The 26,446-nt window shown below is 44.1% G+C and overlaps 16 non-coding genes across 16 annotated transcripts; all 16 read right to left on the bottom strand.

Moving 5' to 3' along the window:
• Positions 1-1,075: 1,075 nt before the first annotated feature.
• LOC141159354 (U2 spliceosomal RNA) lies at positions 1,076-1,266 on the bottom strand. The gene has a single exon (XR_012249362.1). It is a non-coding gene; the product is annotated as a U2 spliceosomal RNA (small nuclear RNA).
• A 1,119-nt stretch (positions 1,267-2,385) lies between these two features.
• Positions 2,386-2,576, bottom strand: LOC141159353 (U2 spliceosomal RNA). The gene has a single exon (XR_012249361.1). It is a non-coding gene; the product is annotated as a U2 spliceosomal RNA (small nuclear RNA).
• A 1,117-nt stretch (positions 2,577-3,693) lies between these two features.
• On the bottom strand, positions 3,694-3,884 carry LOC141159445 (U2 spliceosomal RNA). The gene has a single exon (XR_012249452.1). It is a non-coding gene; the product is annotated as a U2 spliceosomal RNA (small nuclear RNA).
• Positions 3,885-5,001: 1,117 nt separating this feature from the next.
• LOC141159351 (U2 spliceosomal RNA) lies at positions 5,002-5,192 on the bottom strand. The gene has a single exon (XR_012249359.1). It is a non-coding gene; the product is annotated as a U2 spliceosomal RNA (small nuclear RNA).
• Positions 5,193-6,312: 1,120 nt separating this feature from the next.
• Positions 6,313-6,503, bottom strand: LOC141159832 (U2 spliceosomal RNA). The gene has a single exon (XR_012249827.1). It is a non-coding gene; the product is annotated as a U2 spliceosomal RNA (small nuclear RNA).
• A 1,115-nt stretch (positions 6,504-7,618) lies between these two features.
• LOC141159350 (U2 spliceosomal RNA) lies at positions 7,619-7,809 on the bottom strand. The gene has a single exon (XR_012249358.1). It is a non-coding gene; the product is annotated as a U2 spliceosomal RNA (small nuclear RNA).
• A 1,119-nt stretch (positions 7,810-8,928) lies between these two features.
• Positions 8,929-9,119, bottom strand: LOC141159968 (U2 spliceosomal RNA). The gene has a single exon (XR_012249961.1). It is a non-coding gene; the product is annotated as a U2 spliceosomal RNA (small nuclear RNA).
• A 1,114-nt stretch (positions 9,120-10,233) lies between these two features.
• On the bottom strand, positions 10,234-10,424 carry LOC141159349 (U2 spliceosomal RNA). The gene has a single exon (XR_012249357.1). It is a non-coding gene; the product is annotated as a U2 spliceosomal RNA (small nuclear RNA).
• A 1,116-nt stretch (positions 10,425-11,540) lies between these two features.
• LOC141159348 (U2 spliceosomal RNA) lies at positions 11,541-11,731 on the bottom strand. Its single transcript, XR_012249356.1, has one exon. It is a non-coding gene; the product is annotated as a U2 spliceosomal RNA (small nuclear RNA).
• Positions 11,732-12,846: 1,115 nt separating this feature from the next.
• LOC141159713 (U2 spliceosomal RNA) lies at positions 12,847-13,037 on the bottom strand. The gene has a single exon (XR_012249713.1). It is a non-coding gene; the product is annotated as a U2 spliceosomal RNA (small nuclear RNA).
• Positions 13,038-14,150: 1,113 nt separating this feature from the next.
• On the bottom strand, positions 14,151-14,341 carry LOC141159826 (U2 spliceosomal RNA). Its single transcript, XR_012249821.1, has one exon. It is a non-coding gene; the product is annotated as a U2 spliceosomal RNA (small nuclear RNA).
• A 1,116-nt stretch (positions 14,342-15,457) lies between these two features.
• LOC141160170 (U2 spliceosomal RNA) lies at positions 15,458-15,644 on the bottom strand. Its single transcript, XR_012250132.1, has one exon. It is a non-coding gene; the product is annotated as a U2 spliceosomal RNA (small nuclear RNA).
• Positions 15,645-22,034: 6,390 nt separating this feature from the next.
• LOC141159347 (U2 spliceosomal RNA) lies at positions 22,035-22,225 on the bottom strand. The gene has a single exon (XR_012249355.1). It is a non-coding gene; the product is annotated as a U2 spliceosomal RNA (small nuclear RNA).
• Positions 22,226-23,344: 1,119 nt separating this feature from the next.
• Positions 23,345-23,535, bottom strand: LOC141159502 (U2 spliceosomal RNA). Its single transcript, XR_012249508.1, has one exon. It is a non-coding gene; the product is annotated as a U2 spliceosomal RNA (small nuclear RNA).
• Positions 23,536-24,657: 1,122 nt separating this feature from the next.
• Positions 24,658-24,848, bottom strand: LOC141159901 (U2 spliceosomal RNA). Its single transcript, XR_012249895.1, has one exon. It is a non-coding gene; the product is annotated as a U2 spliceosomal RNA (small nuclear RNA).
• A 1,120-nt stretch (positions 24,849-25,968) lies between these two features.
• On the bottom strand, positions 25,969-26,159 carry LOC141159346 (U2 spliceosomal RNA). Its single transcript, XR_012249354.1, has one exon. It is a non-coding gene; the product is annotated as a U2 spliceosomal RNA (small nuclear RNA).
• Positions 26,160-26,446: the final 287 nt, after the last annotated feature.

Genomic DNA, 26,446 nt, shown 5'->3' with positions numbered 1-26,446 from the left:
CTGAAAAGTCCATTTGTGGAGATGGCCACCTGGACTCCCGTTAAGAAGACATGCTGTCAACCTCTAGATCCCTCACATGCCTGCACTTTTCGGCTTGCTGCTGCTGCAATCCACGCGTTTTAGATCTGCATAACTCCACCTCTTTTAGCACAGTACCCTCAACCCCCGGCTGTTCCCACCCGCCTCAACACCGTTGGAAGGGAGGAGAACCAATTAAGGCGGGGGGGGGGTGGAACGAGCAGCTGTCTACCCTTAGCAGGAGGGTTGCTGATTAATTACCTCTCCTGCTGCTGCTGCTGCTGGCTGTCCAGCAGCAGACTGAAGGTGGCTGCTGCTGTGCGCAGGTATATAAAGGCTCAGAGCCTATTATGACACGCGCAGCCAGCGTTCCATTGCCACATTCCGTCTACTGCAGGCGGGATACCTGGATGGCTGAATGTCACTGAGAAGCTCACAGAGACCGCCATAAGCAACAGTTTAAAAGAATGCCACAGACTAATCAACCAAACTTTTTGGGTTGGTTTCTCTTTTATAGTCTGCAGGCATTAAATGAAAGAAGTCAGTGTTCCAGCAGAGGGAGACAACGTTTCAGAAAAGGCATTGTAGCAAACCAAAAAAGAAATTTTAAGCGCAGCAGAGTAACCAGCTCACATACCTGTTAGCTCAGGTGAGTTTAAAAGGCTGCTGTTGATAACAAGGGCATTTGCTAAATAGATGGTGTGTGTGCAACAATATACTGAAAGGTCAATTATATTGTGCAGCTTATCTCACCACCTGTAGTTATTTAGGTGAAAGCTCCAAAATGCTTGCCTAATATGTCTGTTTATCCAAAAGGAAGTATAGAGGGAGAGCTAGATAGATAGCATTGCATTACATTACATGGCAATGCAATGCACAGTTGCTGAAGTTGAACCAAAATGAGCTTGTCATCTGGCTTCTGCAACTTTTAACATGAAAAATCCAATGAGGAGAAGAAAAGCAAAGCCAAAGAGTCCATCCCAAAATCCGACAAACAAGCCAAATGAACAAAAAGCATTGAATTCAATTCTATCTGATTTTAGAAACTGCATTAAAGAAGGGGTGCACCGGTCCTGGAGATACTGCAATACCAGGTCAATGCGTGGAGTGGACAGAGCAAGCTCTTTTTCCATCTCCCTGTTCTAAAAATCCATTTAATATATGGTCCCCAGATAGGGGACGTATCAGATATTAAACTGATAAGAACAGATACTACACTTGATCTTAGCCAAAAGGCCGAGAAGCGATAACCAGAATTGGTTTCCGACTACGGTGCCACCCAAGGATTCTGAAAAGTCCATTTGTGGAGATGGCCACCTGGACTCCCGTTAAGAAGACATGCTGTCAACCTCTAGATCCCTCACATGCCTGCACTTTTCGGCTTGCTGCTGCTGCAATCCACGCGTTTTAGATCTGCATAACTCCACCTCTTTTAGCACAGTACCCTCAACCCCCGGCTGTTCCCACCCGCCTCAACACCGTTGGAAGGGAGGAGAACCAATTAAGGCGGGGGGGGGGGGGGTGGAACGAGCAGCTGTCTACCCTTAGCAGGAGGGTTGCTGATTAATTACCTCTCCTGCTGCTGCTGCTGCTGGCTGTCCAGCAGCAGACTGAAGGTGGCTGCTGCTGTGCGCAGGTATATAAAGGCTCAGAGCCTATTATGACACGCGCAGCCAGCGTTCCATTGCCACATTCCGTCTACTGCAGGCGGGATACCTGGATGGCTGAATGTCACTGAGAAGCTCACAGAGACCGCCATAAGCAACAGTTTAAAAGAATGCCACAGACTAATCAACCAAACTTTTTGGGTTGGTTTCTCTTTTATAGTCTGCAGGCATTAAATGAAAGAAGTCAGTGTTCCAGCAGAGGGAGACAACGTTTCAGAAAAGGCATTGTAGCAAACCAAAAAAGAAATTTTAAGCGCAGCAGAGTAACCAGCTCACATACCTGTTAGCTCAGGTGAGTTTAAAAGGCTGCTGTTGATAACAAGGGCATTTGCTAAATAGATGGTGTGTGTGCAACAATATACTGAAAGGTCAATTATATTGTGCAGCTTATCTCACCACCTGTAGTTATTTAGGTGAAAGCTCCAAAATGCTTGCCTAATATGTCTGTTTATCCAAAAGGAAGTATAGAGGGAGAGCTAGATAGATAGCATTGCATTACATTACATGGCAATGCAATGCACAGTTGCTGAAGTTGAACCAAAATGAGCTTGTCATCTGGCTTCTGCAACTTTTAACATGAAAAATCCAATGAGGAGAAGAAAAGCAAAGCCAAAGAGTCCATCCCAAAATCCGACAAACAAGCCAAATGAACAAAAAGCATTGAATTCAATTCTTTCTGATTTTAGAAACTGCATTAAAGAAGGGGTGCACCGGTCCTGGAGATACTGCAATACCAGGTCAATGCGTGGAGTGGACAGAGCAAGCTCTTTTTCCATCTCCCTGTTCTAAAAATCCATTTAATATATGGTCCCCAGATAGGGGACGTATCAGATATTAAACTGATAAGAACAGATACTACACTTGATCTTAGCCAAAAGGCCGAGAAGCGATAACCAGAATTGGTTTCCGACTACGGTGCCACCCAAGGATTCTGAAAAGTCCATTTGTGGAGATGGCCACCTGGACTCCCGTTAAGAAGACATGCTGTCAACCTCTAGATCCCTCACATGCCTGCACTTTTCGGCTTGCTGCTGCTGCAATCCACGCGTTTTAGATCTGCATAACTCCACCTCTTTTAGCACAGTACCCTCAACCCCCGGCTGTTCCCACCCGCCTCAACACCGTTGGAAGGGAGGAGAACCAATTAAGGCGGGGGGGGGGGGTGGAACGAGCAGCTGTCTACCCTTAGCAGGAGGGTTGCTGATTAATTACCTCTCCTGCTGCTGCTGCTGCTGGCTGTCCAGCAGCAGACTGAAGGTGGCTGCTGCTGTGCGCAGGTATATAAAGGCTCAGAGCCTATTATGACACGCGCAGCCAGCGTTCCATTGCCACATTCCGTCTACTGCAGGCGGGATACCTGGATGGCTGAATGTCACTGAGAAGCTCACAGAGACCGCCATAAGCAACAGTTTAAAAGAATGCCACAGACTAATCAACCAAACTTTTTGGGTTGGTTTCTCTTTTATAGTCTGCAGGCATTAAATGAAAGAAGTCAGTGTTCCAGCAGAGGGAGACAACGTTTCAGAAAAGGCATTGTAGCAAACCAAAAAAGAAATTTTAAGCGCAGCAGAGTAACCAGCTCACATACCTGTTAGCTCAGGTGAGTTTAAAAGGCTGCTGTTGATAACAAGGGCATTTGCTAAATAGATGGTGTGTGTGCAACAATATACTGAAAGGTCAATTATATTGTGCAGCTTATCTCACCACCTGTAGTTATTTAGGTGAAAGCTCCAAAATGCTTGCCTAATATGTCTGTTTATCCAAAAGGAAGTATAGAGGGAGAGCTAGATAGATAGCATTGCATTACATTACATGGCAATGCAATGCACAGTTGCTGAAGTTGAACCAAAATGAGCTTGTCATCTGGCTTCTGCAACTTTTAACATGAAAAATCCAATGAGGAGAAGAAAAGCAAAGCCAAAGAGTCCATCCCAAAATCCGACAAACAAGCCAAATGAACAAAAAGCATTGAATTCAATTCTTTCTGATTTTAGAAACTGCATTAAAGAAGGGGTGCATCGGTCCTGGAGATACTGCAATACCAGGTCAATGCGTGGAGTGGACAGAGCAAGCTCTTTTTCCATCTCCCTGTTCTAAAAATCCATTTAATATATGGTCCCCAGATAGGGGACGTATCAGATATTAAACTGATAAGAACAGATACTACACTTGATCTTAGCCAAAAGGCCGAGAAGCGATAACCAGAATTGGTTTCCGACTACGGTGCCACCCAAGGATTCTGAAAAGTCCATTTGTGGAGATGGCCACCTGGACTCCCGTTAAGAAGACATGCTGTCAACCTCTAGATCCCTCACATGCCTGCACTTTTCGGCTTGCTGCTGCTGCAATCCACGCGTTTTAGATCTGCATAACTCCACCTCTTTTAGCACAGTACCCTCAACCCCCGGCTGTTCCCACCCGCCTCAACACCGTTGGAAGGGAGGAGAACCAATTAAGGCGGGGGGGGGGGGTGGAACGAGCAGCTGTCTACCCTTAGCAGGAGGGTTGCTGATTAATTACCTCTCCTGCTGCTGCTGCTGCTGGCTGTCCAGCAGCAGACTGAAGGTGGCTGCTGCTGTGCGCAGGTATATAAAGGCTCAGAGCCTATTATGACACGCGCAGCCAGCGTTCCATTGCCACATTCCGTCTACTGCAGGCGGGATACCTGGATGGCTGAATGTCACTGAGAAGCTCACAGAGAGCGCCATAAGCAACAGTTTAAAAGAATGCCACAGACTAATCAACCAAACTTTTTGGGTTGGTTTCTCTTTTATAGTCTGCAGGCATTAAATGAAAGAAGTCAGTGTTCCAGCAGAGGGAGACAACGTTTCAGAAAAGGCATTGTAGCAAACCAAAAAAGAAATTTTAAGCGCAGCAGAGTAACCAGCTCACATACCTGTTAGCTCAGGTGAGTTTAAAAGGCTGCTGTTGATAACAAGGGCATTTGCTAAATAGATGGTGTGTGTGCAACAATATACTGAAAGGTCAATTATATTGTGCAGCTTATCTCACCACCTGTAGTTATTTAGGTGAAAGCTCCAAAATGCTTGCCTAATATGTCTGTTTATCCAAAAGGAAGTATAGAGGGAGAGCTAGATAGATAGCATTGCATTACATTACATGGCAATGCAATGCACAGTTGCTGAAGTTGAACCAAAATGAGCTTGTCATCTGGCTTCTGCAACTTTTAACATGAAAAATCCAATGAGGAGAAGAAAAGCAAAGCCAAAGAGTCCATCCCAAAATCCGACAAACAAGCCAAATGAACAAAAAGCATTGAATTCAATTCTATCTGATTTTAGAAACTGCATTAAAGAAGGGGTGCACCGGTCCTGGAGATACTGCAATACCAGGTCAATGCGTGGAGTGGACAGAGCAAGCTCTTTTTCCATCTCCCTGTTCTAAAAATCCATTTAATATATGGTCCCCAGATAGGGGACGTATCAGATATTAAACTGATAAGAACAGATACTACACTTGATCTTAGCCAAAAGGCCGAGAAGCGATAACCAGAATTGGTTTCCGACTACGGTGCCACCCAAGGATTCTGAAAAGTCCATTTGTGGAGATGGCCACCTGGACTCCCGTTAAGAAGACATGCTGTCAACCTCTAGATCCCTCACATGCCTGCACTTTTCGGCTTGCTGCTGCTGCAATCCACGCGTTTTAGATCTGCATAACTCCACCTCTTTTAGCACAGTACCCTCAACCCCCGGCTGTTCCCACCCGCCTCAACACCGTTGGAAGGGAGGAGAACCAATTAAGGCGGGGGGGGGGGGGGGTGGAACGAGCAGCTGTCTACCCTTAGCAGGAGGGTTGCTGATTAATTACCTCTCCTGCTGCTGCTGCTGCTGGCTGTCCAGCAGCAGACTGAAGGTGGCTGCTGCTGTGCGCAGGTATATAAAGGCTCAGAGCCTATTATGACACGCGCAGCCAGCGTTCCATTGCCACATTCCGTCTACTGCAGGCGGGATACCTGGATGGCTGAATGTCACTGAGAAGCTCACAGAGACCGCCATAAGCAACAGTTTAAAAGAATGCCACAGACTAATCAACCAAACTTTTTGGGTTGGTTTCTCTTTTATAGTCTGCAGGCATTAAATGAAAGAAGTCAGTGTTCCAGCAGAGGGAGACAACGTTTCAGAAAAGGCATTGTAGCAAACCAAAAAAGAAATTTTAAGCGCAGCAGAGTAACCAGCTCACATACCTGTTAGCTCAGGTGAGTTTAAAAGGCTGCTGTTGATAACAAGGGCATTTGCTAAATAGATGGTGTGTGTGCAACAATATACTGAAAGGTCAATTATATTGTGCAGCTTATCTCACCACCTGTAGTTATTTAGGTGAAAGCTCCAAAATGCTTGCCTAATATGTCTGTTTATCCAAAAGGAAGTATAGAGGGAGAGCTAGATAGATAGCATTGCATTACATTACATGGCAATGCAATGCACAGTTGCTGAAGTTGAACCAAAATGAGCTTGTCATCTGGCTTCTGCAACTTTTAACATGAAAAATCCAATGAGGAGAAGAAAAGCAAAGCCAAAGAGTCCATCCCAAAATCCGACAAACAAGCCAAATGAACAAAAAGCATTGAATTCAATTCTTTCTGATTTTAGAAACTGCATTAAAGAAGGGGTGCACCGGTACTGGAGATACTGCAATACCAGGTCAATGCGTGGAGTGGACAGAGCAAGCTCTTTTTCCATCTCCCTGTTCTAAAAATCCATTTAATATATGGTCCCCAGATAGGGGACGTATCAGATATTAAACTGATAAGAACAGATACTACACTTGATCTTAGCCAAAAGGCCGAGAAGCGATAACCAGAATTGGTTTCCGACTACGGTGCCACCCAAGGATTCTGAAAAGTCCATTTGTGGAGATGGCCACCTGGACTCCCGTTAAGAAGACATGCTGTCAACCTCTAGATCCCTCACATGCCTGCACTTTTCGGCTTGCTGCTGCTGCAATCCACGCGTTTTAGATCTGCATAACTCCACCTCTTTTAGCACAGTACCCTCAACCCCCGGCTGTTCCCACCCGCCTCAACACCGTTGGAAGGGAGGAGAACCAATTAAGGCGGGGGGGGGGTGGAACGAGCAGCTGTCTACCCTTAGCAGGAGGGTTGCTGATTAATTACCTCTCCTGCTGCTGCTGCTGCTGGCTGTCCAGCAGCAGACTGAAGGTGGCTGCTGCTGTGCGCAGGTATATAAAGGCTCAGAGCCTATTATGACACGCGCAGCCAGCGTTCCATTGCCACATTCCGTCTACTGCAGGCGGGATACCTGGATGGCTGAATGTCACTGAGAAGCTCACAGAGACTGCCATAAGCAACAGTTTAAAAGAATGCCACAGACTAATCAACCAAACTTTTTGGGTTGGTTTCTCTTTTATAGTCTGCAGGCATTAAATGAAAGAAGTCAGTGTTCCAGCAGAGGGAGACAACGTTTCAGAAAAGGCATTGTAGCAAACCAAAAAAGAAATTTTAAGCGCAGCAGAGTAACCAGCTCACATACCTGTTAGCTCAGGTGAGTTTAAAAGGCTGCTGTTGATAACAAGGGCATTTGCTAAATAGATGGTGTGTGTGCAACAATATACTGAAAGGTCAATTATATTGTGCAGCTTATCTCACCACCTGTAGTTATTTAGGTGAAAGCTCCAAAATGCTTGCCTAATATGTCTGTTTATCCAAAAGGAAGTATAGAGGGAGAGCTAGATAGATAGCATTGCATTACATTACATGGCAATGCAATGCACAGTTGCTGAAGTTGAACCAAAATGAGCTTGTCATCTGGCTTCTGCAACTTTTAACATGAAAAATCCAATGAGGAGAAGAAAAGCAAAGCCAAAGAGTCCATCCCAAAATCCGACAAACAAGCCAAATGAACAAAAAGCATTGAATTCAATTCTTTCTGATTTTAGAAACTGCATTAAAGAAGGGGTGCACCGGTCCTGGAGATACTGCAATACCAGGTCAATGCGTGGAGTGGACAGAGCAAGCTCTTTTTCCATCTCCCTGTTCTAAAAATCCATTTAATATATGGTCCCCAGATAGGGGACGTATCAGATATTAAACTGATAAGAACAGATACTACACTTGATCTTAGCCAAAAGGCCGAGAAGCGATAACCAGAATTGGTTTCCGACTACGGTGCCACCCAAGGATTCTGAAAAGTCCATTTGTGGAGATGGCCACCTGGACTCCCGTTAAGAAGACATGCTGTCAACCTCTAGATCCCTCACATGCCTGCACTTTTCGGCTTGCTGCTGCTGCAATCCACGCGTTTTAGATCTGCATAACTCCACCTCTTTTAGCACAGTACACTCAACCCCCGGCTGTTCCCACCCGCCTCAACACCGTTGGAAGGGAGGAGAACCAATTAAGGCGGGGGGGGGGGGGGTGGAACGAGCAGCTGTCTACCCTTAGCAGGAGGGTTGCTGATTAATTACCTCTCCTGCTGCTGCTGCTGCTGGCTGTCCAGCAGCAGACTGAAGGTGGCTGCTGCTGTGCGCAGGTATATAAAGGCTCAGAGCCTATTATGACACGCGCAGCCAGCGTTCCATTGCCACATTCCGTCTACTGCAGGCGGGATACCTGGATGGCTGAATGTCACTGAGAAGCTCACAGAGACCGCCATAAGCAACAGTTTAAAAGAATGCCACAGACTAATCAACCAAACTTTTTGGGTTGGTTTCTCTTTTATAGTCTGCAGGCATTAAATGAAAGAAGTCAGTGTTCCAGCAGAGGGAGACAACGTTTCAGAAAAGGCATTGTAGCAAACCAAAAAAGAAATTTTAAGCGCAGCAGAGTAACCAGCTCACATACCTGTTAGCTCAGGTGAGTTTAAAAGGCTGCTGTTGATAACAAGGGCATTTGCTAAATAGATGGTGTGTGTGCAACAATATACTGAAAGGTCAATTATATTGTGCAGCTTATCTCACCACCTGTAGTTATTTAGGTGAAAGCTCCAAAATGCTTGCCTAATATGTCTGTTTATCCAAAAGGAAGTATAGAGGGAGAGCTAGATAGATAGCATTGCATTACATTACATGGCAATGCAATGCACAGTTGCTGAAGTTGAACCAAAATGAGCTTGTCACCTGGCTTCTGCAACTTTTAACATGAAAAATCCAATGAGGAGAAGAAAAGCAAAGCCAAAGAGTCCATCCCAAAATCCGACAAACAAGCCAAATGAACAAAAAGCATTGAATTCAATTCTTTCTGATTTTAGAAACTGCATTAAAGAAGGGGTGCACCGGTACTGGAGATACTGCATTACCAGGTCAATGCGTGGAGTGGACAGAGCAAGCTCTTTTTCCATCTCCCTGTTCTAAAAATCCATTTAATATATGGTCCCCAGATAGGGGACGTATCAGATATTAAACTGATAAGAACAGATACTACACTTGATCTTAGCCAAAAGGCCGAGAAGCGATAACCAGAATTGGTTTCCGACTACGGTGCCACCCAAGGATTCTGAAAAGTCCATTTGTGGAGATGGCCACCTGGACTCCCGTTAAGAAGACATGCTGTCAACCTCTAGATCCCTCACATGCCTGCACTTTTCGGCTTGCTGCTGCTGCAATCCACGCGTTTTAGATCTGCATAACTCCACCTCTTTTAGCACAGTACCCTCAACCCCCGGCTGTTCCCACCCGCCTCAACACCGTTGGAAGGGAGGAGAACCAATTAAGGCGGGGGGGGGTGGAACGAGCAGCTGTCTACCCTTAGCAGGAGGGTTGCTGATTAATTACCTCTCCTGCTGCTGCTGCTGCTGGCTGTCCAGCAGCAGACTGAAGGTGGCTGCTGCTGTGCGCAGGTATATAAAGGCTCAGAGCCTATTATGACACGCGCAGCCAGCGTTCCATTGCCACATTCCGTCTACTGCAGGCGGGATACCTGGATGGCTGAATGTCACTGAGAAGCTCACAGAGACTGCCATAAGCAACAGTTTAAAAGAATGCCACAGACTAATCAACCAAACTTTTTGGGTTGGTTTCTCTTTTATAGTCTGCAGGCATTAAATGAAAGAAGTCAGTGTTCCAGCAGAGGGAGACAACGTTTCAGAAAAGGCATTGTAGCAAACCAAAAAAGAAATTTTAAGCGCAGCAGAGTAACCAGCTCACATACCTGTTAGCTCAGGTGAGTTTAAAAGGCTGCTGTTGATAACAAGGGCATTTGCTAAATAGATGGTGTGTGTGCAACAATATACTGAAAGGTCAATTATATTGTGCAGCTTATCTCACCACCTGTAGTTATTTAGGTGAAAGCTCCAAAATGCTTGCCTAATATGTCTGTTTATCCAAAAGGAAGTATAGAGGGAGAGCTAGATAGATAGCATTGCATTACATTACATGGCAATGCAATGCACAGTTGCTGAAGTTGAACCAAAATGAGCTTGTCATCTGGCTTCTGCAACTTTTAACATGAAAAATCCAATGAGGAGAAGAAAAGCAAAGCCAAAGAGTCCATCCCAAAATCCGACAAACAAGCCAAATGAACAAAAAGCATTGAATTCAATTCTTTCTGATTTTAGAAACTGCATTAAAGAAGGGGTGCACCGGTCCTGGAGATACTGCAATACCAGGTCAATGCGTGGAGTGGACAGAGCAAGCTCTTTTTCCATCTCCCTGTTCTAAAAATCCATTTAATATATGGTCCCCAGATAGGGGACGTATCAGATATTAAACTGATAAGAACAGATACTACACTTGATCTTAGCCAAAAGGCCGAGAAGCGATAACCAGAATTGGTTTCCGACTACGGTGCCACCCAAGGATTCTGAAAAGTCCATTTGTGGAGATGGCCACCTGGACTCCCGTTAAGAAGACATGCTGTCAACCTCTAGATCCCTCACATGCCTGCACTTTTCGGCTTGCTGCTGCTGCAATCCACGCGTTTTAGATCTGCATAACTCCACCTCTTTTAGCACAGTACCCTCAACCCCCGGCTGTTCCCACCCGCCTCAACACCGTTGGAAGGGAGGAGAACCAATTAAGGCGGGGGGGGGGGTGGAACGAGCAGCTGTCTACCCTTAGCAGGAGGGTTGCTGATTAATTACCTCTCCTGCTGCTGCTGCTGCTGGCTGTCCAGCAGCAGACTGAAGGTGGCTGCTGCTGTGCGCAGGTATATAAAGGCTCAGAGCCTATTATGACACGCGCAGCCAGCGTTCCATTGCCACATTCCGTCTACTGCAGGCGGGATACCTGGATGGCTGAATGTCACTGAGAAGCTCACAGAGACCGCCATAAGCAACAGTTTAAAAGAATGCCACAGACTAATCAACCAAACTTTTTGGGTTGGTTTCTCTTTTATAGTCTGCAGGCATTAAATGAAAGAAGTCAGTGTTCCAGCAGAGGGAGACAACGTTTCAGAAAAGGCATTGTAGCAAACCAAAAAAGAAATTTTAAGCGCAGCAGAGTAACCAGCTCACATACCTGTTAGCTCAGGTGAGTTTAAAAGGCTGCTGTTGATAACAAGGGCATTTGCTAAATAGATGGTGTGTGTGCAACAATATACTGAAAGGTCAATTATATTATGCAGCTTATCTCACCACCTGTAGTTATTTAGGTGAAAGCTCCAAAATGCTTGCCTAATATGTCTGTTTATCCAAAAGGAAGTATAGAGGGAGAGCTAGATAGATAGCATTGCATTACATTACATGGCAATGCAATGCACAGTTGCTGAAGTTGAACCAAAATGAGCTTGTCATCTGGCTTCTGCAACTTTTAACATGAAAAATCCAATGAGGAGAAGAAAAGCAAAGCCAAAGAGTCCATCCCAAAATCCGACAAACAAGCCAAATGAACAAAAAGCATTGAATTCAATTCTTTCTGATTTTAGAAACTGCATTAAAGAAGGGGTGCACCGGTCCTGGAGATACTGCAATACCAGGTCAATGCGTGGAGTGGACAGAGCAAGCTCTTTTTCCATCTCCCTGTTCTAAAAATCCATTTAATATATGGTCCCCAGATAGGGGACGTATCAGATATTAAACTGATAAGAACAGATACTACACTTGATCTTAGCCAAAAGGCCGAGAAGCGATAACCAGAATTGGTTTCCGACTACGGTGCCACCCAAGGATTCTGAAAAGTCCATTTGTGGAGATGGCCACCTGGACTCCCGTTAAGAAGACATGCTGTCAACCTCTAGATCCCTCACATGCCTGCACTTTTCGGCTTGCTGCTGCTGCAATCCACGCGTTTTAGATCTGCATAACTCCACCTCTTTTAGCACAGTACCCTCAACCCCCGGCTGTTCCCACCCGCCTCAACACCGTTGGAAGGGAGGAGAACCAATTAAGGCGGGGGGGGGGTGGAACGAGCAGCTGTCTACCCTTAGCAGGAGGGTTGCTGATTAATTACCTCTCCTGCTGCTGCTGCTGCTGGCTGTCCAGCAGCAGACTGAAGGTGGCTGCTGCTGTGCGCAGGTATATAAAGGCTCAGAGCCTATTATGACACGCGCAGCCAGCGTTCCATTGCCACATTCCGTCTACTGCAGGCGGGATACCTGGATGGCTGAATGTCACTGAGAAGCTCACAGAGACCGCCATAAGCAACAGTTTAAAAGAATGCCACAGACTAATCAACCAAACTTTTTGGGTTGGTTTCTCTTTTATAGTCTGCAGGCATTAAATGAAAGAAGTCAGTGTTCCAGCAGAGGGAGACAACGTTTCAGAAAAGGCATTGTAGCAAACCAAAAAAGAAATTTTAAGCGCAGCAGAGTAACCAGCTCACATACCTGTTAGCTCAGGTGAGTTTAAAAGGCTGCTGTTGATAACAAGGGCATTTGCTAAATAGATGGTGTGTGTGCAACAATATACTGAAAGGTCAATTATATTGTGCAGCTTATCTCACCACCTGTAGTTATTTAGGTGAAAGCTCCAAAATGCTTGCCTAATATGTCTGTTTATCCAAAAGGAAGTATAGAGGGAGAGCTAGATAGATAGCATTGCATTACATTACATGGCAATGCAATGCACAGTTGCTGAAGTTGAACCAAAATGAGCTTGTCATCTGGCTTCTGCAACTTTTAACATGAAAAATCCAATGAGGAGAAGAAAAGCAAAGCCAAAGAGTCCATCCCAAAATCCGACAAACAAGCCAAATGAACAAAAAGCATTGAATTCAATTCTTTCTGATTTTAGAAACTGCATTAAAGAAGGGGTGCACCGGTCCTGGAGATACTGCAATACCAGGTCAATGCGTGGAGTGGACAGAGCAAGCTCTTTTTCCATCTCCCTGTTCTAAAAATCCATTTAGTATATGGTCCCCAGATAGGGGACGTATCAGATATTAAACTGATAAGAACAGATACTACACTTGATCTTAGCCAAAAGGCCGAGAAGCGATAACCAGAATTGGTTTCCGACTACGGTGCCACCCAAGGATTCTGAAAAGTCCATTTGTGGAGATGGCCACCTGGACTCCCGTTAAGAAGACATGCTGTCAACCTCTAGATCCCTCACATGCCTGCACTTTTCGGCTAGCTGCTGCTGCAATCCACGCGTTTTAGATCTGCATAACTCCACCTCTTTTAGCACAGTACCCTCAACCCCCGGCTGTTCCCACCCGCCTCAACACCGTTGGAAGGGAGGAGAACCAATTAAGGCGGGGGGGGGGGTGGAACGAGCAGCTGTCTACCCTTAGCAGGAGGGTTGCTGATTAATTACCTCTCCTGCTGCTGCTGCTGGCTGTCCAGCAGCAGACTGAAGGTGGCTGCTGCTGTGCGCAGGTATATAAAGGCTCAGAGCCTATTATGACACGCGCAGCCAGCGTTCCATTGCCACATTCCGTCTACTGCAGGCGGGATACCTGGATGGCTGAATGTCACTGAGAAGCTCACAGAGACCGCCATAAGCAACAGTTTAAAAGAATGCCACAGACTAATCAACCAAACTTTTTGGGTTGGTTTCTCTTTTATAGTCTGCAGGCATTAAATGAAAGAAGTCAGTGTTCCAGCAGAGGGAGACAACGTTTCAGAAAAGGCATTGTAGCAAACCAAAAAAGAAATTTTAAGCGCAGCAGAGTAACCAGCTCACATACCTGTTAGCTCAGGTGAGTTTAAAAGGCTGCTGTTGATAACAAGGGCATTTGCTAAATAGATGGTGTGTGTGCAACAATATACTGAAAGGTCAATTATATTGTGCAGCTTATCTCATCACCTGTAGTTATTTAGGTGAAAGCTCCAAAATGCTTGCCTAATATGTCTGTTTATCCAAAAGGAAGTATAGAGGGAGAGCTAGATAGATAGCATTGCATTACATTACATGGCAATGCAATGCACAGTTGCTGAAGTTAAACCAAAATGAGCTTGTCATCTGGCTTCTGCAACTTTTAACATGAAAAATCCAATGAGGAGAAGAAAAGCAAAGCCAAAGAGTCCATCCCAAAATCCGACAAACAAGCCAAATGAACAAAAAGCATTGAATTCAATTCTTTCTGATTTTAGAAACTGCATTAAAGAAGGGGTGCACCGGTCCTGGAGATACTGCAATACCAGGTCAATGGGTGGAGTGGACAGAGCAAGCTCTTTTTCCATCTCCCTGTTCTAAAAATCCATTTAATATATGGTCCCCAGATAGGGGACGTATCAGATATTAAACTGATAAGAACAGATACTACACTTGATCTTAGCCAAAAGGCCGAGAAGCGATAACCAGAATTGGTTTCCGACTACGGTGCCACCCAAGGATTCTGAAAAGTCCATTTGTGGAGATGGCCACCTGGACTCCCGTTAAGAAGACATGCTGTCAACCTCTAGATCCCTCACATGCCTGCACTTTTCGGCTTGCTGCTGCTGCAATCCACGCGTTTTAGATCTGCATAACTCCACCTCTTTTAGCACAGTACCCTCAACCCCCGGCTGTTCCCACCCGCCTCAACACCGTTGGAAGGGAGGAGAACCAATTAAGGCGGGGGGGGGGGTGGAACGAGCAGCTGTCTACCCTTAGCAGGAGGGTTGCTGATTAATTACCTCTCCTGCTGCTGCTGCTGCTGGCTGTCCAGCAGCAGACTGAAGGTGGCTGCTGCTGTGCGCAGGTATATAAAGGCTCAGAGCCTATTATGACACGCGCAGCCAGCGTTCCATTGCCACATTCCGTCTACTGCAGGCGGGATACCTGGATGGCTGAATGTCACTGAGAAGCTCACAGAGACCGCCATAAGCAACAGTTTAAAAGAATGCCACAGACTAATCAACCCAACTTTTTGGGTTGGTTTCTCTTTTATAGTCTGCAGGCATTAAATGAAAGAAGTCAGTGTTCCAGCAGAGGGAGACAACGTTTCAGAAAAGGCATTGTAGCAAACCAAAAAAGAAATTTTAAGTGCAGCAGAGTAACCAGCTCACATACCTGTTAGCTCAGGTGAGTTTAAAAGGCTGCTGTTGATAACAAGGGCATTTGCTAAATAGATGGTGTGTGTGCAACAATATACTGAAAGGTCAATTATATTGTGCAGCTTATCTCACCACCTGTAGTTATTTAGGTGAAAGCTCTAAAATGCTTGCCTAATATGTCTGTTTATCCAAAAGGAAGTATAGAGGGAGAGCTAGATAGATAGCATTGCATTACATTACATGGCAATGCAATGCACAGTTGCTGAAGTTGAACCAAAATGAGCTTGTCATCTGGCTTCTGCAACTTTTAACATGAAAAATCCAATGAGGAGAAGAAAAGCAAAGCCAAAGAGTCCATCCCAAAATCCGACAAACAAGCCAAATGAACAAAAAGCATTGAATTCAATTCTTTCTGATTTTAGAAACTGCATTAAAGAAGGGGTGCACCGGTCCTGGAGATACTGCAATGCCAGGTCAATGCGTGGAGTGGACAGAGCAAGCTCTTTTTCCATCTCCCTGTTCTAAAAATCCATTTAATATATGGTCCCCAGATAGGGGACGTATCAGATATTAAACTGATAAGAACAGATTTTTTTTAATTTGGCAATCCCCTGCAGAGGGATAAAACCGTTTATTAAAACTTTAACAAATTACAAGCATAATTAGACAAATACCAAACGTTAAAAGACAAATGAAATTTACAAAACAAAAAAATACAAAGATTTTAAATAATTAGGTTCCATTGGTCAACAAGCCATTTTTTGGAAATATGTACATTCTTCTTTTTGTCAATTAAATAATAAGTATACATTTCACATAAACATAAACTTAAAACATCATTCACTGATAAAACATCTTGTTTAAAAATAGCAATGTTGCGCGCTTTCCAGAGAGATGACTTGGCGCAGTTCACTGTCTTCCAAGCCATTGTGTACTGGTCCATTGTGGGGCATTCCATAAGTCCGTATAGCACAGTTTTATATGTAAAGTCCTTGAGGTCTGCCACCCTTTCCAGTAGGGGGAGCAGTCTTCTCCAGAAATCCTTTGCAAAATTACATGTCCATAATAGATGTTCCACCGTTTCCTCGTCTTGGCATCCGGCTCTTGGGCAGATGGCAGACCTCACAAATTCTCTTCTGTATTGGAATGCCCGGCAAGGAAGACAGCGGTGCATGCAACTCCAAGCCAGATCTCTCTGTTCATTAAAAAGATAAAAAACGTTAATCATTTTCCACATAGACATAGATTTGTCATCATCATATCTGTCAACATTACATATTTCCTCACTTTTACGTATTTCTTTAATTAGTTTCTTACTATTTCTTAATTCCTCTATTTTCTTAGTCCCTAAATTAAAATCGGACACTATTTTCCTTAAAATCTCATAATGCGTCGACAAATTAAAAGCATGGGGCACAGATATATTAACTTCATACCATCCAAACTTTCTCATAAAAAATCCTGTATTAAAACGCATAAAAAAGGACCAATAGTGATTCTTAAAAAGGGCATTAAAACAGTAAACGAACAGATGGATAAAAAGAAACCTATTAAAATCTGGAAAATCTTTACCACCTTTTACTTTTGATTTCATCACGATTTCTCTTTTCAGCTTTTCCATTTTTGAGTTCCAAAAGAAGGTAAAACAGGTTTTGGTTATCTTTTTTAAAACATTAACAGGCGGGGGGAAAACCATGCTAAGATACAATAAAAGAGGTAAAATCACCATCTTTAAAACCAATACTTTACCCTCCATTGTAAGTCTCCTCATGTTCCACATACATATTTTCGTATTTACTTTCTGTGTAACTGTTTCCCAACTATTATAACCATCATTATTTTCAGTGAATGATATACCTAAAATGGAAATGGATTCGGAGACATTAATTGGTACATCACGTAAAATCATCCCCCCAACACTTAAAATGTTACACTTATTAAAATTGATTTTAAAACCAGAAGCTAGGCAAAAGGATTGCACTTGATGGAGAGTGGCCGTAAGTGATGGTGCATCTGTACACAAGACCGCCACGTCATCCATGTAGCCTACAACCTTGGCCTCCAAACCACCGCTTCCAGGCAGAGGGACACCGCATATCTGTTTATTTTGGCGTATTGCACATAACATTGGTTCCAGTGCACAGATAAACAGTAGGGGGGACAGAGGGCATCCCTGTTTCACCCCTGACCGTAAAAATACCTCTTGTGTCTTAAAACCATTCACTAAAATCTTACTTGTACAATCCTTGTAAAATGCTTTAAGCGATAGTAAAAACCCTTCTGGTATGCCCATTTTCTCTAAAACTTTAAAAAGATAAAAGTGTGAGACACGGTCAAATGCTTTTTCAAAATCAATAGATAAAATCGCCATTTTCCCCTTTCTGTCTTTCACATCCTCAATACAGTCTTTCACTAAATTCAGATTGTCCCATATACTGCGCCCCGGCACCCCACACACTTGATTAGAATGAATAACTTTGCTGATGACTTCTTTTAGACGATTTGCACAAATTTTAGCCATTATTTTATAGTCACAATTTAAAAGTGTTATTGGTCTCCAGTTTTCTAATTTTGATTTATCGCCTTTTTTGTATAGGAGGGAGACTTCACCTTTCTTCCAGGAATTTAATAAAACCTTATTATTAAAAACCTCAGTAAACAAATAAAACAAATCATCTTTTAAAATATCATAAAAACATACATAAAATTCTATTGGGATGCCATCAGGACCAGGGACCTTTCCAGTTTTAAAACTTTTAATAGTTTTTAACACTTCTTGTTCCGTTAAAACTTGGGATAAAAACTCTTGGGATGCGGGATCTAAAACAGCTGTTAGTCCTTGCAGCGAATCATCCATTAATTTATTATCTATATTTTTTCCATTAAAAAGATTAGAAAAAAAAACCTCAACTTTACCCAGCATATTTTTTATATTATTCTCACCATCTATATGGTCAATTATCACTTTTTCTTTTTTATTTTTCCTAAAAAAATATCTGGAACACTTTTCATTTTCTTCTATATGTTGTACTCTAGAACGAAAAATTATCTCTTTTCCTTTTTGTTCTAGCCATTTTGAAATTTCTTCTTTTAAGTTTGAAATATCAACTTGTACATCTATCCCATTGTCTCTGAGCTTAAATAATGTTTGTAGGCGGGTATTTAAAATTCTATATTCTTCATATTTTTCTTTGGCTCTACATATACTCTTTTTAATAAAAAAGTCTTTTATTTTTACTTTCATTCTATCCCACCATACACTCATAGTCTCATTTGTTTTTTTCCCTTTTCTACATTTCCTATAAAACTCAATAAAATCTGATAAAATCTGCGGGTCGGTTAAAAGGGATACGTTCATTTTCCAGCTTTTCTTACCACATTTTTTGTTGTCATTTACTTTTATGGTAAAGGATAAAAGTTTATGGTCTGAAAATATATTAGTTAAAACTTCACATTTGGCAGGTATTGTTTTATCTGAACCAAAAATAAAATCAATCCTAGAGCTACAATTAGCATTGCTCCAAGTGAAACCGGCGTCCTCTGGGCTGTCACTATGACACTCTTTATATATGTCTATCAATTTAGCATCTTTGACTATATCATGTAGCATACCTGAGGTTTTATCGTAGTTCCTGCTTACAGAGCTGGAGCGCCGGTTTTCACCTTTTAAAACACAATTAAAATCCCCTGCTAAGATAAAAGGTTCAGAGTTATTAATAAATAAAGGTAAAAGATCAAGCATTTCGGCTCTTTCATTTTTCTCTGGGGATCCATAAAAATTTAAAAACTGCCATCTAATACCATCAATAAAAGCTTTCACTAATAAAATACGACCTGGTAAAATTTCCTGAATAAAATCAATTAAAACGTTCCCTTTAAAAAGTATGGCTACACCCGCTGATCCTGCAGCATTCGATCCGGACCAGACAGATGGCCCACACTTCCACTCATCTTTATATTTTTGATATGACATTTCATGTGGGATATTACATTCTTGCAGAAAAAATACAGATGCAGTAAAACACGTAAAAAAATTAAAAAGAGCAGTTCTTCTCGTGTTAGATTTTATGCCTCTCACGTTGAGGGAAATACCTTTGAGTTCAGCCATCATTAGAAAATGTAGAAATTTTACTTAGGTAACTAAGAGCAACGGATTTACCTGTCCGATGAACCTGATCAGACCACTGGGCTTGCGCCTCCCTCCTCATCTGATAGTATCGTCACGAGAGTCTCCGTGGAGGAGGAAAGATTACCACATTTATATAAACCCGACGCTACACTGGCATAGCTCGGAGGGCTGGCTGGCAGAACCCACTGGGTCTCCATTGGCTGGCCATGCAGTTCCTCATCAGGTGGGTCCCCGAGGGGTTCCGCCGCCCCTGTTTGACCTGTAGAAGGTCGTCCTATAGGAGGAGGTTGCGCACAAGGCAGAGCCTCTGACTCTTCAGAGGCAGCAAGATCCCGGTCCCCACCTGTAGCAGCGGAGACCGAAACCCCTGAGGGTCCAGCGTCCACGTCCCCTTCTGAAGAAGTGTCCATCTGTTCACCTCCTGCTGCCTCCTCCGAACCACCCTTTTTCTTTTTCTTAGGACCCACCTTTATCCACTCAGCGCCCTCAGCCCTAGGAGACCCAGACTGGGCATGGGCTTCTGCGTCGGCCTTTTGCCGGTCCCTTTTGACCTTACCAGTAGTGCCCTTCTGCTCCTTCTCAGCCCTCCTTTTGGACTCTCGCAGGTCCTGCAGCCAGGTTTTGGGATTTGGTATTTTACCTGTCATAGACTCTGGAGACATTTCACTATTTGGTACGCCCTTATTGTCTCCAGAGGCTCCAGGTTGTTGTTCCTCCTCCTGAGGGGTGGTCTGATCTTTTGGTCCTTGGTCGGACGTCTTGGACTTTCCCTTTTGCTCATCTTCCCGAAATCTGTGAGGGCAAGAAAAATAAAAGTGACCTGGAGTCTGGCAAAAACTACATTTCTTTTCCTTAGGGCATTCTTTTGTCTCATGTTCTTCACTAGCACAATTTCTACATGATACATTACAGTTTTCTTTTGAATGACCATAGCGCCCACAATTTCTGCAATATACTGGCATCCCAGAAAAGAAGAAATCCCCATTTGTTTGTCCAATTTTAAAACGGGCAGGGGGAAGCCGTATACCACCTGGTGTATTTGGATCTCTTATACACTTCACAAGAAATTTCCACTTAGATGTCCATATGTTATATTCATTAAGTATCTTCCCAATACATTTAACACTTTTAAAATAAATTGCTAAAAATGACATAATTTCTGGAGCAGAAACAAAAGGCGAAAATACTTTTACGACAACAAGTCTTACCTCATCCAGGACGTGCTCAACAATTTGTATCCCTTTCAGAACAGGACTATTTTCAACTTTTTTTAACTTTTCTAGAACATCTCTGAAAATACCTTCTCCGGTGAATGTGATGTCATAGTCACCTCTTCTAGGATAATCCTGGATGGACAGAATTTCATTCCTCTGCACGCCAAGAAGGTTCCTGAGCACGTCCTGGACTACATACCCTAATTTCCTCATATCCGAGCCACCCGCCGTGAAGTGAACTCGGATAGAGTTTTTTAGCCTCGCATAAAGAGGCACGAGGTTAGGGTCAACCTCCATGGAAACCGCAACAAGGTTGCAAATTGCAGCCGCTTCCAATCTGCGCTCCCAGTGTTCTTGCAGCGAAAGACACCTGGAAGCTGGGGGATCGCAACACGTTACCCTGGGACTAAGCCCTCTCCCTAATAGCAGCAAGCAGGTTAAGTCCACCAAAGTGGACGATCCTGCCAGGCCAAGGAGAGGGGTACCCGAGTACCCTTCAACTACAATCTCCTGCAATAAAGCACTTGATCGTAGCCAAAAGGCCGAGAAGCGATAACCAGAATTGGTTTCCGACTACGGTGCCACCCAAGGATTCTGAAAAGTCCATTTGTGGAGATGGCCACCTGGACTCCCGTTAAGAAGACATGCTGTCAACCTCTAGATCCCTCACATGCCTGCACTTTTCGGCTTGCTGCTGCTGCAATCCACGCGTTTTAGATCTGCATAACTCCACCTCTTTTAGCACAGTACCCTCAACCCCCGGCTGTTCCCACCCGCCTCAACACCGTTGGAAGGGAGGAGAACCAATTAAGGTGGGGGAGGTGGAACGAGCAGCTGTCTACCCTTAGCAGGAGGGTTGCTGATTAATTACCTCTCCTGCTGCTGCTGCTGCTGCTGGCTGTCCAGCAGCAGACTGAAGGTGGCTGCTGCTGTGCGCAGGTATATAAAGGCTCAGAGCCTATTATGACACGCGCAGCCAGCGTTCCATTGCCACATTCCGTCTACTGCAGGCGGGATACCTGGATGGCTGAATGTCACTGAGAAGCTCACAGAGACCGCCATAAGCAACAGTTTAAAAGAATGCCACAGACTAATCAACCAAACTTTTTGGGTTGGTTTCTCTTTTATAGTCTGCAGGCATTAAATGAAAGAAGTCAGTGTTCCAGCAGAGGGAGACAACGTTTCAGAAAAGGCATTGTAGCAAACCAAAAAAGAAATTTTAAGCGCAGCAGAGTAACCAGCTCACATACCTGTTAGCTCAGGTGAGTTTAAAAGGCTGCTGTTGATAACAAGGGCATTTGCTAAATAGATGGTGTGTGTGCAACAATATACTGAAAGGTCAATTATATTGTGCAGCTTATCTCACCACCTGTAGTTATTTAGGTGAAAGCTCCAAAATGCTTGCCTAATATGTCTGTTTATCCAAAAGGAAGCATAGAGGGAGAGCTAGATAGATAGCATTGCATTACATTACATGGCAATGCAATGCACAGTTGCTGAAGTTGAACCAAAATGAGCTTGTCATCTGGCTTCTGCAACTTTTAACATGAAAAATCCAATGAGGAGAAGAAAAGCAAAGCCAAAGAGTCCATCCCAAAATCCGACAAACAAGCCAAATGAACAAAAAGCATTGAATTCCATTCTTTCTGATTTTAGAAACTGCATTAAAGAAGGGGTGCACCGGTCCTGGAGATACTGCAATACCAGGTCAATGCGTGGAGTGGACAGAGCAAGCTCTTTTTCCATCTCCCTGTTCTAAAAATCCATTTAATATATGGTCCCCAGATAGGGGACGTATCAGATATTAAACTGATAAGAACAGATACTACACTTGATCTTAGCCAAAAGGCCGAGAAGCGATAACCAGAATTGGTTTCCGACAACGGTGCCACCCAAGGATTCTGAAAAGTCCATTTGTGGAGATGGCCACCTGGACTCCCGTTAAGAAGACATGCTGTCAACCTCTAGATCCCTCACATGCCTGCACTTTTCGGCTTGCTGCTGCTGCAATCCACGCGTTTTAGATCTGAATAACTCCACCTCTTTTAGCACAGTACCCTCAACCCCCGGCTGTTCCCACCCGCCTCAACACCGTTGGAAGGGAGGAGAACCAATTAAGGCGGGGGGGGGGGTGGAACGAGCAGCTGTCTACCCTTAGCAGGAGGGTTGCTGATTAATTACCTCTCCTGCTGCTGCTGCTGCTGCTGGCTGTCCAGCAGCAGACTGAAGGTGGCTGCTGCTGTGCGCAGGTATATAAAGGCTCAGAGCCTATTATGACATGCGCAGCCAGCGTTCCATTGCCACATTCCGTCTACTGCAGGTGGGATACCTGGATGGCTGAATGTCACTGAGAAGCTCACAGAGACCGCCATAAGCAACAGTTTAAAAGAATGCCACAGACTAATCAACCAAACTTTTTGGGTTGGTTTCTCTTTTATAGTCTGCAGGCATTAAATGAAAGAAGTCAGTGTTCCAGCAGAGGGAGACAACGTTTCAGAAAAGGCATTGTAGCAAACCAAAAAAGAAATTTTAAGCGCAGCAGAGTAACCAGCTCACATACCTGTTAGCTCAGGTGAGTTTAAAAGGCTGCTGTTGATAACAAGGGCATTTGCTAAATAGATGGTGTGTGTGCAACAATATACTGAAAGGTCAATTATATTGTGCAGCTTATCTCACCACCTGTAGTTATTTAGGTGAAAGCTCCAAAATGCTTGCCTAATATGTCTGCTTATCCAAAAGGAAGTATAGAGGGAGAGCTAGATAGATAGCATTGCATTACATTACATGGCAATGCAATGCACAGTTGCTGAAGTTGAACCAAAATGAGCTTGTCATCTGGCTTCTGCAACTTTTAACATGAAAAATCCAATGAGGAGAAGAAAAGCAAAGCCAAAGAGTCCATCCCAAAATCCGACAAACAAGCCAAATGAACAAAAAGCATTGAATTCAATTCTTTCTGATTTTAGAAACTGCATTAAAGAAGGGGTGCACCGGTCCTGGAGATACTGCAATACCAGGTCAATGCGTGGAGTGGACAGAGCAAGCTCTTTTTCCATCTCCCTGTTCTAAAAATCCATTTAATATATGGTCCCCACATAGGGGACGTATCAGATATTAAACTGATAAGAACAGATACTACACTTGATCTTAGCCAAAAGGCCGAGAAGCGATAACCAGAATTGGTTTCCGACTACGGTGCCACCCAAGGATTCTGAAAAGTCCATTTGTGGAGATGGCCACCTGGACTCCCGTTAAGAAGACATGCTGTCAACCTCTAGATCCCTCACATGCCTGCACTTTTCGGCTTGCTGCTGCTGCAATCCACGCGTTTTAGATCTGCATAACTCCACCTCTTTTAGCACAGTACCCTCAACCCCCGGCTGTTCCCACCTGCCTCAACACCGTTGGAAGGGAGGAGAACCAATTAAGGCGGGGGGGGGGGGGGTGGAACGAGCAGCTGTCTACCCTTAGCAGGAGGGTTGCTGATTAATTACCTCTCCTGCTGCTGCTGCTGCTGCTGGCTGTCCAGCAGCAGACTGAAGGTGGCTGCTGCTGTGCGCAGGTATATAAAGGCTCAGAGCCTATTATGACACGCGCAGCCAGCGTTCCATTGCCACATTCCGTCTACTGCAGGCGGGATACCTGGATGGCTGAATGTCACTGAGAAGCTCACAGAGACCGCCATAAGCAACAGTTTAAAAGAATGCCACAGACTAATCAACCAAACTTTTTGGGTTGGTTTCTCTTTTATAGTCTGCAGGCATTAAATGAAAGAAGTCAGTGTTCCAGCAGAGGGAGACAACGTTTCAGAAAAGGCATTGTAGCAAACCAAAAAAGAAATTTTAAGCGCAGCAGAGTAACCAGCTCACATACCTGTTAGCTCAGGTGAGTTTAAAAGGTTGCTGTTGATAACAAGGGCATTTGCTAAATAGATGGTGTGTGTGCAACAATATACTGAAAGGTCAATTATATTGTGCAGCTTATCTCACCACCTGTAGTTATTTAGGTGAAAGCTCCAAAATGCTTGCCTAATATGTCTGTTTATCCAAAAGGAAGTATAGAGGGAGAGCTAGATAGATAGCATTGCATTACATTACATGGCAATGCAATGCACAGTTGCTGAAGTTGAACCAAAATGAGCTTGTCATCTGGCTTCTGCAACTTTTAACATGAAAAATCCAATGAGGAGAAGAAAAGCAAAGCCAAAGAGTCCATCCCAAAATCCGACAAACAAGCCAAATGAACAAAAAGCATTGAATTCAATTCTTTCTGATTTTAGAAACTGCATTAAAGAAGGGGTGCACCGGTCCTGGAGATACTGCAATACTAGGTCAATGCGTGGAGTGGACAGAGCAAGCTCTTTTTCCATCTCCCTGTTCTAAAAATCCATTTAATATATGGTCCCCAGATAGGGGACGTATCAGATATTAAACTGATAAGAACAGATACTACACTTGATCTTAGCCAAAAGGCCGAGAAGCGATAACCAGAATTGGTTTCCGACTACGGTGCCACCCAAGGATTCTGAAAAGTCCATTTGTGGAGATGTCCACCTGGACTCCCGTTAAGAAGACATGCTGTCAACCTCTAGATCCCTCACATGCCTGCACTTTTCGGCTTGCTGCTGCTGCAATCCACGCGTTTTAGATCTGCATAACTCCACCTCTTTTAGCACAGTACCCTCAACCCCCGGCTGTTCCCACCCGCCTCAACACCGTTGAAAGGGAGGAGAACCAATTAAGGCGGGGGGGGGGGGTGGAACGAGCAGCTGTCTACCCTTAGCAGGAGGGTTGCTGATTAATTACCTCTCCTGCTGCTGCTGCTGCTGCTGGCTGTCCAGCAGCAGACTGAAGGTGGCTGCTGCTGTGCGCAGGTATATAAAGGCTCAGAGCCTATTATGACACGCGCAGCCAGCGTTCCATTGCCACATTCCGTCTACTGCAGGCGGGATACCTGGATGGCTGAATGTCACTGAGAAGCTCACAGAGACCGCCATAAGCAACAGTTTAAAAGAATGCCACAGACTAATCAACCAAACTTTTTGGGTTGGTTTCTCTTTTATAGTCTGCAGGCATTAAATGAAAGAAGTCAGTGTTCCAGCAGAGGGAGACAACGTTTCAGAAAAGGCATTGTAGCAAACCAAAAAAGAAATTTTAAGCACAGCAGAGTAACCAGCTCACATACCTGTTAGCTCAGGTGAGTTTAAAAGGCTGCTGTTGATAACAAGGGCATTTGCTAAATAGATGGTGTGTGTGCAACAATATACTGAAAGGTCAATTATATTGTGCAGCTTATCTCACCACCTGTAGTTATTTAGGTGAAAGCTCCAAAATGCTTGCCTAATATGTCTGTTTATCCAAAAGGAAGTATAGAGGGAGAGCTAGATAGATAGCATTGCATTACATTACATGGCAATGCAATGCACAGTTGCTGAAGTTGAACCAAAATGAGCTTGTCATCTGGCTTCTGCAACTTTTAACATGAAAAATCCAATGAGGAGAAGAAAAGCAAAGCCAAAGAGTCCATCCCAAAATCCGACAAACAAGCCAAATGAACAAAAAGCATTGAATTCAATTCTTTCTGATTTTAGAAACTGCATTAAAGAAGGGGTGCACCGGTCCTGGAGATACTGCAATACCAGGTCAATGCGTGGAGTGGACAGAGCAAGCTCTTTTTCCATCTCCCTGTTCTAAAAATCCATTTAATATATGGTCCCCAGATAGGGGACGTATCAGATATTAAACTGATAAGAACAGATACTACACTTGATCTTAGCCAAAAGGCCGAGAAGCGATAACCAGAATTGGTTTCCGACTACGGTGCCACCCAAGGATTCTGAAAAGTCCATTTGTGGAGATGGCCACCTGGACTCCCGTTAAGAAGACATGCTGTCAACCTCTAGATCCCTCACATGCCTGCACTTTTCGGCTTGCTGCTGCTGCAATCCACGCGTTTTAGATCTGCATAACTCCACCTCTTTTAGCACAGTACCCTCAACCCCCGGCTGTTCCCACCCGCCTCAACACCGTTGAAAGGGAGGAGAACCAATTAAGGCGGGGGGGGGGGGGTGGAACGAGCAGCT

This window comes from Phyllobates terribilis, unplaced genomic scaffold (assembly GCF_046119375.1).
Source record: "Phyllobates terribilis strain yellow unplaced genomic scaffold, ASM4611937v1 Scaffold_8__6_contigs__length_399053987, whole genome shotgun sequence".
NCBI classification, from domain to species: domain Eukaryota; kingdom Metazoa; phylum Chordata; class Amphibia; order Anura; family Dendrobatidae; genus Phyllobates; species Phyllobates terribilis.
This window is presented reverse-complemented; position numbering and strand designations above follow the sequence as displayed.